The sequence below is a fragment of the Protopterus annectens genome, chromosome 9.part0 (genome assembly GCF_019279795.1).
Source record: "Protopterus annectens isolate FY-2018-M chromosome 9.part0, PAN1.0, whole genome shotgun sequence".
NCBI classification, from domain to species: domain Eukaryota; kingdom Metazoa; phylum Chordata; order Ceratodontiformes; family Protopteridae; genus Protopterus; species Protopterus annectens.
This window is the reverse complement of record NC_056743.1, coordinates 938,797,591-938,811,864: the sequence shown is the minus strand read 5'-3', so window position 1 is coordinate 938,811,864 and position 14,274 is coordinate 938,797,591.

The window sequence follows — 14,274 nt, the reverse complement described above, 5'->3', positions numbered from 1 at the left end:
TACAGACAATAGACCACACACACACCATACAGCGCAGTCGTCCAACAGTATAGCAATGTACTGGCAGATATGTCCGGGCCACTGGTGTATGCATGCCTGGCCATCCTGTGTTTCAGTGAGTGAGCATGCCCAGTATGACTTATGCATGTTGTCGACTGACATTACCGTCATGCCATCATGTGTGTGAGCATGCCAAGTATGGTCAACTGTATCGCATGTGTCACATGTCCAGATAGTTAGTACTGTGTTGCTGACCCCTCCGTTCTACACAGACAGGTGTCATGCTGTGTCTGCAGGGTAGCTAATGGTCATGTGACATTGACAGTTGCTACATGTCTGCATAGCATGGGGGGACATCCAACCACAACCACAGTACTACACAGCACCGTGGGTGGCGCACATGACTCTCACATGTGTAGGTTTGACAGGGGGCACAGCCAACAGTTGTACACATCTGCCGCTACTGTATTGGTATGCCAGGTACTCCATGTCAGTGTGTGGACCTACCTAAATTGCTGGTTGGAGGGATACCAGTGTACATCAGTTCCCAGCTTTAAATACCAGCACAGTGGTGTTGGATGTCCTAGCTTACACAACCTACATCAAACTGCCTGGCCTGCTGTAGTCTATGTGTGTCTTAGGGGGTTGGGGTCATTCATTGGGCATATCCATAGGCCATCGTATATCATTTGTCTGTATTGGTCTACATCTGTCCAGCTGCATGGAACGTGTGTGGGCTGTACGGACACACATGATGGTCAGCCCATAATCTACAGTGGGTTAGGATACCCTGTGTACTACAAGCTACCATTGTGACCCCCGTATGTGCTACAGAGGTCATGGTGCCACTATGGATGCGTACTGTCTGCTGCCCTAACATTTGGCCACCACAGTCACTTGTATGCTCACATACATACCATAGCAATGGGTAAATACACATTCTAATACAACTGCCACTTGTTAGGTCAATAGACATACCCTGGGTGTGTTCTGGACTTGAGGATGGTGCTGGAGGGCTGCCTATGTCAGATGCACACAGTGCACCTCCTATACATGGCCGAGCACAGGTAGTGTCATGTTTGGCATCCATTGTACTGTGTGCGGGTCAGAGGGGGGAAATCCATGGGTACCTATATGCCTTGTGTTGCCTCTTTGCCAAGGGCAGGTCATAATGTGCACGGGCTTTCGCCGACTGTGCCCTGCTCAGGTAGTTCCTTCCCCAAGTCACACTGTGCCTGTACAGGCCTTGGCAGTGGTGTTGGGCTGTGTGGCCCTGCCCCATGCTGTTCCTGCTGCAACTGTTACTGCAGGATAAGATTGTGTAGCATAGCAAATACCATAACAACTTGTATGCATGTAGCTTGTGAATACTGCAGAGCTCCAACGGATGTGTCAGGATACCAGAACTGTGAACTGAGCATCTCAAACACATGCACAAGTATATGTCTTGCCTGTGCAGCTGCCTCAGTGTGGTGTGAGTGTTCATGTGTGTGTGCATTGCTGATGGGTGTCATCAGCCACAACACCAGTGTTTACCCAGCATCCCCCACTAGGAGACTGTAGGGGATGTCCATATTGGCATTGGTGTGCTACAGCTGTGTCAGAAGCCATATATCGGAATCATCATAGCTTCCAGGGCAGACAGCACACACATGCAATCTCATGCCCTGGCCATCGCATATGGCCTAGCTGTTGGAGAGTATGCCCCTGCAGTGACTGTAGGCCCTACCCCACTCACCGGGTGGTGCTACGATGTGTATGTGTGTGCAGGCTATAGCACCCAGTACCCCAGGGTAGTCATCCATGTGGTTGAACAGATGCATATTGCTGGTCTACTAATCACGTGTGTTGAGGACATGTACGTGCTGACTAGCATGTGTTGACATGGCGTCTGTGAACTGGTACAATACTCTGGATGCAGATGCCTGTGAGATACCCATGATATCCCCAGTTGTGCTGTGTGAGGTACCTGTGGCTAGTACACCTAGGCCAACACATACCGTGGTATCCACTGTGATGTGTTTCCCTCGGCCTGTTTAATGTGTCAGGTGTGGCAGGCACAGGTCAACAAGCTGCTGTAGAAGGTCTCTGTCCACCCCATAGTGCTCCACCATCCCCAGCCCATGTAGCCCCTGGTAAGTCACCCTGGGTCTATAAAGTCTTATGTCACCCCAGTAAGGGTTGTTCAGCAGCATACACATCCTCACTGCCCTAGCCTCCTGCACATGTTGGTATATGTTGCCTGCTGCAGCCCGTCTCATTTGGTTGGACTGTGTCGTGAAATGTCCCCGCAGGTATACACCGATGGTGTAGAGTGCAGACGAAACCTGTGTGTATGCTGCTTGCTCGCATTACCCTGCTGTTCAGGTGCGGGCTGGCCATGTCATCTGCTGATTGTGCTGATCAACACCTGTTTGTGCAGCCTGTACACCCTGACTACCCCACCACTGCTGTCATCCCTCCCAATGTCACCAGGCAGGTATAGACACACCCCTAGTTTAGGTGTGCTAAGGCAGGAGCACTCCCAAGGCACAGTTCTGCAATGTACTTACAGTATGCCTGACCCCCCTCCCATGCTGTCAACTATATTCGAGACCTGCACCCGGCTGACTACACACATACACGCCAGGGACCAGCATCACACCCTGGTGATAAATGTGATACACTATTGTCAACCTCATCTGCACAGTATAGTCTTCTAATGAATAGTTATATGACCCATACCGAACCTCCAAATTAATAACCACTGCTCAGTGTCACTCAGATCCGTACACAACTGGCAGCAGTGCCTTACTATCGCCATATTCGATGTCCCATGGTCTTCCCAGCAACAAAATAACCGGTGTCTACACGACTACAACCCATGACCCTGCACACTACAGACGATGTGCATTACCACCACGCCATGGCAGATATACACAGATCCCAGGTTATCACATACAGATCATCCGGCACAAACATTCAATAGTGCTGATGTCCCCAGACATATATGTTCACATCTATGTCCACCTCTATATCTACATATATCATATATATTATTTGTATACATATATACATGGACATATATATATATATATATATATATATATATATATATATATATATATATATATATATACACATACACCCATATACATGTGCACACACATGTAGATATGGCATTTATATCACAACAGCGGGCCACATGACAGCAATGCATTAGACAGGAATGAAAAGGAAACTACATGTGCCACCTGCATCATGTAGTGTTGTTACTACCAAGGCACGTGTGTTTTGTTGCGTCACACGGGTCAGACCATATCAAGGGTAAGAGTAGGGCTGCTGACAGTTACTCCCCAGACCTATTGGCGAATGTATGTGTTGACAACCCAGTGTCTTGGCAGAATATGCGGGCTGTGGACACTATATAGGTCAGCAACAAAACACACTGAACACATCCCGCAGCTAGCCACCTACAGATACCAACACATACAATATAACTGCCAAACACACACACCTGCCAGGCCTTGGAATTGAGCACCTACCTGTCTAGTCTACCACACTACAGCCTTATGCAGTAACAGAACGCGCTACCGAGTTCCAGCATCCCTGCACTCCCACAGGCATACATTTAGGTGGATGACATCATCCGCAAAGGCAAAGACGCCGATAGGGAATGTATGGGGAGTGAGCCGTCTAAAAGCATTACTCTGTCCCCAGACAGCTGGAAACACACACACACACACACACACACACACACACACACACACACACACACACACACACACACAGACACACTTGGCAGAGCTGGGAGTCGAACATACACCTAACTACCTTATCACACTACAGCATTATGCAGTTACAGAACGCGCTACCGAGATTACTGGAACACAGCACTCCCAGAGGCATACTTCTAGGTGGATGACATCATCCGCAAAGGCAAAGACGCCGATAGGGAATGTATGGGGAGTGAGCCGTCTAATAGCATCACTCTGTCCCCAGGCAGCTGGAAACACACACACACACACACACACACACACACACACACACACACACACACACACACACACACACACACACACACACACACACACACACACACACACACACACACACATACACACACACACACACACACACACACACACACACACACACACACACACACACACACACACACACTTGGCAGGCCTGGGAGTCGAACATACACCTAACTACCTTATCACACTACAGCATTACGCAGCTACAGAATGCGCTATCAAGATTAGTGGACCACAGCACTCCCAGAGGCATACTTGGATGACATCATCCACAAAGGCAAAGACGCCAATAGGGAATGTATGGGGAGTGAGCCGTCTAAAAACATTACTCTGTCCCCAGGCAGCTGAAAACACACACACACACACACACACACACACACACACACACACACACACACACACACACACACAGACACACACACACACACACACACACACACACACACACACACACTTGGCAAGGCTGGGAGTTGAACATACACCTAACTACCTTATCACACTACAGTATTATGCAGTTACAGAACATGCTACCGAGATTACTGGAAGACAGCACTCCCAGAGGCATACTTCTAGGTGGATGACATCATCCGCAAAGGCAAAGACGCCGATAGGGAATGTATGGGGAGTGACCCATCTAAAAGCATTACTTTGTCCCCAAGTAGCTGGACACACACACACACACACACACACACACACACACACACACACACACACACACACACACACACACACACACACAGACACACACTTGGCAGGGCTGGGAGTCGAACATACACCTAACTACCTTATCACACTACAGCATTACGCAGTTACAGAATGCGCTACCAAGATTATTGGAGCACAGCACTGCCAGACGCATACTTCTAGGTGGATGACATCATCTGCAAAGGCAAAGACGCCGATAGGGAATATATGGGGAGTGAGCCACATACACCTAACTACCTTATCACACTACAGCATTATGCAGTTACAGAACGCGCTACCGAGATTACTGGAACACAGTACTGCCAGAGGCATACTTCTAGGTGGATGACATCATCCGCAAAGGCAAAGACGCCGATAGGGAATGTATGGGGAGGGAGCCGTCTAAAAGCATTACTCTGTCCCCAGGCAGCTGGAAACACACACACACACACACACCCACACACAGACACACACTTGGCAGGGCTGGGAGTTGAACATACACCTAACTACCTCATCACACTACAGCATTACGCAGTTACAGAAAGCGCTACCGAGATTACTGGAACACAGCACTCCCAGAGGCATACCTCCAGGTGGATGACATCATCCGCAAAGGCAAAGATGCCAATAGGGAATGTATGGGGAGTGAGCCATCTAAAAGCATTACTCTGTCCCCAGGCAGCTGGAAACACACACACACACACACACACACACACAGACACACACTTGGCAGGGCTGGGAGTCGAACATACACCTAACTACCTTATCACACTACAGCATTATGCAGTTACAGAACACGCTACCGAGATTACTGGAACACAGCACTCCCAGAGGCATACTTCTAGGTGGATGACATCATCCGCAAAGGCAAAGACGCTGATAGGGAATGTATAGAGAGTGAGCAGTCTAAAAGCATATTACTGTCCCAAGGTAGACGTAGACAAACAAACGGCAGTGGTGTGAACGGGACAACTGCCTATCTACGAAGCACTATTACAACACTACATAGATACGAGACATGCCACAGACAGTACACCCTTCAAGACAGTCAACCAGTGTGTTCAATGTAGGAATCCATCCTGACATGGGGTATGGACATCTGTTGCCTGGATGACCACCATCACTATACAGGATGTCAGTGGCCATGCCCATACACAGAGGCACATCACCGACACAAGGTGTCACTGGGCATGCTCACACACTTAGTATCACACGTCCGTTTGGAATGTACTGTGTGTCCATCTATACAACGGCATACTGGGCATGCTCACACACAGTAGAAGCGAAGGGCTGTCTTGCATGCACATGGATTCTAAACACGGAAGGGCACAGTTTGGAATGTACTGTGTGTCCATCTACACAATGGCGTACTGGGCATGCTCACACAGTAGTAGCGAAAGGGCTGTCTTGCATGCATACGGATTCCAAACACGAAAGGGCACAGTTTGGAATGTACTGTGTGTCCATCTACACAATGGCGTACTGGGCATGCTCGCACACTTAGTAGTAGCAAAGGGCTGTCTTGCATGCACATGGATTCTAAACATGGAAGGGCACAATATGGTGTTACTGTCCCCATGTACATGAAGGCCACTCACATGTACTGACCAGTACACACTCAAGAGCCATCACAGATGTCTCAGGTGCAGATCACAGAGGTAAATGCCGCATTCTACTATGTAGCCCTCAGACAGCACCATGTCCTTGGACCAGCAACACACATCCATACATTACCACAACACCATGTGACTTATGGCCAGTGGACTGTACATAGGTCTACAGCAACTGTGCAGACTACACATGTACTGACAGGGTTCCATCATGTGTTATGCAATGCAATGATACCATTGTTCATAACCAGGTCGGCTCTGTACATAACATGGGCCCTGGGTGTTACACAGCTGTAACAGATGACCGTCGCTGTACACCAAAGAACACATATGTTTGGATACAACATACATGTAATCGCAGTGGATATGTACATGGACCACACACACACACACACACACACACACACACACACACACAACACATATGTGCATGGCATAGCTTTTGCTGTCCTCCATGCAGACAAGTGGCTACAGCAATCACACATATGCACATGGAAGGTAGGTCCATGGCTGTTGAATGCTAACAGCACATAAGGTAGCAATGTTGACCAAGGTAACATTCCCTCTGTACTAGTTACCCATGACAACCATCATATCATACAACAGTCCATGTGTTATGTATGTCATCACACATGTCCACCAATTGCAATGCACACAAATATGGCTACATAACAGGCATGTAGGACCAATACACATGTACATGTAGCAGTGTGCATGTGCAGCTACCATGCATGTGCAGTAGCTGATGTAAGTAATTCATCTGTGCCTAACTACAACATGCAGTTGCATTGCAGCCCCATGAAATACTGACAGTACAGTAGGATTTACATCAGGTATGGATGGATGTGTGTACATAAAGTGGTGATCCACCTTTGCAGATGGATGTTTGCCGAAGACGGCTCACAGGTGTGTCACAAGCCATCCTACCATTACATGTGCAAACAGTACGCTATGTTACTGTTACTTGACGGTGAAGACATACAGCCTACACAGTGGTCAGGGTGTTATTGACTGTAAGTGACTTGACACCTGTAACACTTACATCCTCCCGTGGGCATATAGCAGCACAATTGCCGAAGGTAGCATTGGTACACATAATGTGGACAATACTGCTGCATGTCTGTCAGACGAATCATCATATAGCAGGTGTATCATTCAGAGTACTGCCATGTGGGTTTGCTTGTGTGACCATATATGCCACATATGGTGGGGAATACATCCCAATTGTTACACACCCCTGTACACTGTTGTAGAGATCTGTATATGCTGCAGTGTGGAAAGCATGACGTAGGCAGGGGTGGTGTGTGTATCACACACATGTCAGCTATCTGTGTGTGAATGACATTTGTGGACTCCACAGTGTGTGTGTGTGTGTGTGTGTGTGTGTGTGTGTGTGTGTGTGTGTGTGTGTGTGTGTGTATGTATGTATGTATGTATGTATGGCTGTCTGGTGCATGGAGTGAGGGTGTATGCTACCATACAGAACCAACAGGATCCCTAACCCCTCATGGTGATGCAGTCTACTATCCTGTTGATGCCATCAGTCTCAGCCTTACTGGCTACCTGTACATGTTCATTCTCTGTGTCACGTCGTGTGGGTGCACAGTACTGTGAGGGTGATTACCACATAGGCAGGGGTCCTCACCTCAACACTATCGAGTGTGCATTATAGTGATGTTGACCCCGTGAGTGTGGGCATGTTACTGTGTGTTTCTGTGTAGGTCTGCGTGTGTTCTCATCCTGTAATGTGACAGGGTATTACTGCTACACAGTGAAGCCTCATGCTATCAAGTGGCCTCTAACGTTATCATCGGCCAGACCACTGTGTAAACCCCCCGCACCATGTCAACATACCTGTGATGTGACCTGGTATGGATGTCACTTCTCTAGCCACTGTAGCCTATTAAACAGCCCACATGCTTCTGGATCAGTAGATGTGTGGACATCTGTGGAATGGTAGCCTTTCTAACAGTGAGGTTGAGGCTACGTATAGCATGCTGGTATTGCCATACATGCCTGTGAGTACTCCGCATTTACACATGTGAAACTGCAAACACTGCTACTTATTGGCACATGCAAGTAGACCTTAAGGGAGGAAGCAGGGCATCATTACCAACATGCTGTTACTGTTGTTACCAAGACACATACTGTGAACATATAACAATGCATTATAAACCTTACTACATGGTATGTCTGGTGTGTGTCAACAGTACACAACTAATGTCATATACACTTATCTCACTATTCTGTTCACCCTGTGCATCAGACCATATGAGCATGTCCCTGCACCAATGGTGTGGATGACAGGGATGCAGCAGAGGCATCATCATATGCACAGGGTGATGATGTTTGTCAGGGGCATAGGCTGCACCAGTGGATGACATCATGTGTGTGGGTAAGGTCTGGTGATCTGATTGGACATGTGTGGTCGATATGCATGTGGGTGTTGCAGTGCCCTACAGATGTTTCTGCTGTGTGCGTGTATGTGTGCACACAGTTCTGCCTTTTGTCAGGCCTACACAGGGGTATTACTGACAGCTCCAGATTGTACAGACCAGGATGCACAGCTCACTGTGTCCAGCCATGGCCACGTGACCTGTGCCTGCCAGGGGTTGCACAGGCACAACCAGGTGGAGGTACAGATTGGCTACTGTCCGATGACACTTGTCCACTGGAACCGTGTCCCCACTGGGAATGTCCAGGGCCACGTCCCCGTGGCTTGCTGTGTCCTGGTGTGGACAGTGCAGCACCAGCTGCACTGCTATTGCTACCGGCACTATAGGAGCAGTCATGTGAGGTGGCTCATTCACGTTGACCTGCACTAGGTGGTGTAGCTGGCCTACGTCCATGTGGCCTACGCCTCACTCCTACCAGATGTTCCAGCACAAACAGCTCACACTCATGGATTGCCATGCTACGGTCAAGGATTCCAACTATGTCACCCAATCGCCTGTCCAGAACATCAGCAATCTGCTGTTGAGCATTTGCCAATGCCTGCATGTTGTCGTTTAGAGTATGGATAGCAGCCCTCTGAAGCCTCTGCCCTTCACTGTTCTGCCATTCAGCACGTGCCTGTGCCGCCATTACAGTCTGGAACATGCGTCTGGTGACACCAGCTACTGCCCTCTGTCCTGCAGGTGCATGTCTGCCAGAGGTCCTCCTACGGGCAGCACTGGCCACATGCCTGTGTGGCACATCTGCAGTCATTACACTGACACCATGGTGTGGAGACACACCTTCAGTAGCCACCACACGTTCCTGTTCTGAGCTAACACACGCTGACTGTCCTTCCTCTATGGCCACTGGTGATGGGGTATGTGTTGGCATGAGAACTGTGTGCGGGGAAGAGGGGGATAGCTGGGATGGCAACCATTGGCACAGATTCAGCCCCTGACAACCCTGCCTGTACCTCATGCATATGTTCATCACTGCTAGTATCTGTGGGGACACTAACATCAGATGGACCGCAGGAGGGTAACGCATCTACATCACCTGTGAATGCAAAGAAAGACTCTACATTACAATAGACACACAGACACACAGACACACTGACACACCATGCATGTGATTTAACAGATGGCATGCAGCATGCATGTGATACAGCAGACGGCATGCAGCTCAGACATTAATAGTGGTAGTTAGCATACCTCCCTAGGTTGCACACAACAGCAAGCAGGTGTCATATCAGTAGCAGACAGCATGCAGCATGCATGTGATACAGCAGACTGCATGCAGCTCAGACATTAATAGTGGTAGTTAGCATACCTCCCTGGGTTGCACACAACAGCAAGCAGGTGTCATATCAGTAGCCATGCAGTTCACACAATCATGGTAGTAAGCATGCATCCCTGTGATACACCATGTGGACCAGCACAGGTTAACAGTACACATGGCTGAAGTGACCTTGACATGTAATCCGCTGATGTGTGCATTGACATACATGCATGTCTGACACAGTGGTGTCCTGACACATGTACAGCATTGTAATGGGTGTCACATTGCAGTGCTGTCTGTATGCCCTACAGATAGAATGCACTTTTAGCAAATGTGTATGAGCATTGAAGGGTAGTGTGAGGCATCTACATTGCTATACAGTGTGAAGTACAGACACTGTGCCATTGCATGGCATCATGAGGCATCTATAGTGATATTCAGTGTGTAATATGCACACAGTGCATAGCCATAACTGTGTGCATACACATTACAAAATTGTGGATTGTGACCCACGTAGCTGAGGTGTATACACACCAAGCCGTGCTGTGTCATGTGACAGGTCACTGGAAGACCTACGGATGACGCCCCTGCACAACTACTACAAAGTCTTAGCTGCCTGGCAACCATGTCCATACATGGCAGACTTGTCAATACACCATGTCCCACATGACATTAATGTACCACACACACGAGGTGCACGGCTGACAGTGATGTCCTACAGCAGCAAGGGAAATGTACGGTATCTGTAGCCTGATGTGGTGTTAATGTCTGTGGAAGCTGTATAGGTGACTACTGTCATGCTATGACACAGTCGTGATGTTCAACACATCTTATATGGTCGAATTAAGTGACACCTCCACTAGCTGTGCACAGGCGTTTAGGATGTCCAGTGTTCCACATCAACTATATAATCAGTCAACTAAGACTATAGTTGGACCATGTGTGGACAATGTGCAACAGGGTATATACACATCACAACTACTGCATGGCTACATGTCTCTGGCCATCCTCCATGGCCATGTGTGAACATGTGTTGGCCAAATGTTTGTGATGGCCGTCTATCTCACATGTCTGTGTTGTCCCATATGATATACACTCATAGCTGTCAGATATGTCACTGTCCACAGGGCTATGCAGACAATGGGTTGTATGTTTGGTATGTGGGGTATGTACTATGGGATAGTGAGACAATATTTCAGCTGGAACACTACATGTCCGGGACATGTCAGATGGCACATCACAATGTGTGTACCCATTGCAGGGGCATATTACACAATGATGACTCCTGTGGGTTGCCCATATCCCAGCTCACTGTGTGGTACTGTTTGCGTACCACACATGTGTTGTTCCAATGTATAGTACATATGCCTACAACACCTCCACCATTGTATGCACAGCTGTCCACACATCTAGCAATGACAGGTACTGTGGTTTCATGTCGGTGTTTCATTTAGTTTGTGTATATTGCACATGGGTAGCCAATGTGAATGATGGCAGATGCGACCTGTATATCGTGACTGGACCATACATTATGTGCACATGTGTTAACTGGCCACATGGTGTATAGATATATGCATTAACATGCCTGATACTGATAACTGTCTCACCTGCAATGGACTGATGTCTGTGCGGCATGCCAGAGGTACCTGTATAGGGGTGACATAGCAGTTTGAACATTATCCATGACTGTATGACAGCCACAGGGTGCACTGTGCATGTTAACACATTCGCCTGTACAATAGCATATAGTATGCACATGTGTGCATACACAGGGTAGCATACTGTAGTATGTGGGTAAACATACCTTGCATATGATGTTACATTACATATTGTACAGTGACACATGCAACTAAATGGGATATAATAGTTATATGTGCAGTAGTGACTTACCAGGCAACTCCAGGCTCATTGGTCGGGAGACACCCACCTCCACGATGGCAGCTAGTGTTTGTGGATGCTGTTCTGAGGGTGTCCCCAGGCTGGCCAGTAGCTCTTTGGTGTGTGTGAGTGGGGGCTGGGTTGGTGGGCCACCACCTGTTCCACCTTGTTCCCTGGCGATTGCATTGGCACACTGTTTCGCATGTTGTATCAGGTCCGTACAGTGTCTGCGCACCTGCTGGTAGGTGCAGTTATGGCCACCCACATCATTAACCCTCCTACGAAGGTCCTGCCACAGGTCGTCACACTGCTGGGCAAGCTGTGGCACATGGCTGAACAACACCTCGTAGTTCTCATGGAGGTACGGGATGAGGGCATCATCCTCCTGGCGGCTGTACGCTGGCAGGCATGAATGAGGCATTATCTGGAAGACATAATGATGGAGACAGGTCACAGTATCACAGAGATGTACAGAGATACAGCTGCACATACATTTGTATTAAATCTAGTACATCTGAACAGTTATCTTTCCAAATCGTCATGACACTGACACGACTACCATGTTTGTGTCACACACATGTAACACCCATTATGCATTGGATATCATCACCATATATGTGTGTCACCTCATTACATTGTTCATACTCCATGTGAATGCTGTCTTGATGTGGGCATGTCTGTTTGCCTGTACCGGTGTTCTTACCTATCAGCACATGCCTGGATGTGTCCACAGTAATGCTGTTGACCTTGATGCTGTGTATATGTCACATATCAACACATACACTGCCTTAATGGACATGAGCAGTGACAATGCACACATACACATGGAAACCTTTACATGCATGTGTTTTGCCATATACATCTACTCGGCACTGTTCAGCAGTTCAACATCCTGCCACGTATTGCCTGTATTGCACATGTGATAGACATGGGACAATGGCTAGCCGGACGTCATTCGCAGGGATGGTTATCAACTATGGCATGTACAGGCAAGGTTTTCTAGCTGTATCCGACAGCCATTTTGCCACCGTGAGGTGCATCAGTGCCACATTACTGATCCAGACAGTTAATAATACATCTACCATGCCGTCGTTGCACCATGTATGACAGAGATGACATGTGCAGCTTTGATGGACAGGGTTGCATGGTATGGCAGGAGTATGTAACATGTATGGCACAAGGATCAGTCCAGCATGTGGCGATCCTTGTAGTAGGATGGTGGCTATCCATGACGTATGTCTTTCAGATGGGGATATGTATGTGTAGCATGTCCAACATCACAGTGTAGCACATGATTTATGCAAGGTAGCCAGCATGCTGCATAGTGGAGGTGAGGATTGTGAAGGCTGGTATTGTCCACCCACGCATGGCCAATACCCCTTAAAGGTGATGTGCGATCCGATATTGGTCACCCGAGTGCTGAGTATGCCTGTGGAATGATCTCCATGCTCATGGATGGCACCCTGTCATGACATGGGTGCCTCGTATGACTACCTAATAGGCCTGAAGACGGCACCAACTCAGGGAGGTGAACTACACAGCACCATCCCTTGCACAGTGTCCATAATGTTGACCGCTGCCTAGGTGGTAGTTAATGGGTACACGGTTATTCACCTAGCGGTGACAATGCTATTATCAGCTGTCAGATTGTCCACATATGTCACACACCTCACCCACAAAGCCCATTCTGTATGTTGTCCACAACACTGAGACAGTTCTTGCTCCTAGGTCATGGACATTCACATCCTTACATACACAGATGCCTCCCATTTGTCTGTGTGGTATGGGCTACACTGAGGGGGGAGTACACAACATTAACCCTGTTTTATGGTAGCTACCACTAGTGTGATATGCACATGTCACTCAGACACCTTTTGTAGTGTTGCTTCTGTCAACAGGCCACTGGTAGAACACTCCTGTGACAAACAAAGGTACATCTAGTATACTCAGTGTAGCTGGAACACGGTATGGGTGATGATGTACTATGACCTGTCACAGGTATGCTATGCAGTGTGAAATCATCCGCACTGTCATCTACTTCTGTACTGCTAACATCTACGTTGATAAAGGTTCATAGACTTGCAGACCATACTCAGCAGGGTAATAGTGCAGTGCCTCCAATTATGACTGTCGTCTCCACTTGTGGGTTGCAGTGGGTTGATATTATCCAACACCCTATCTGTATTGCATATTCATGCTCAGCACTTTTTCAGAACATGTGAGCACTTCATGAGCTACTAATTACTATAGCACCCATTCCAACTCATGTGTTACAAGTACACTGTCTGTCCTTACATTTCCAGCTTGCTTACAGTACAACAGCTGTTGTACACACATAACGCACATATCTTGTGAGACATGGTTAAATA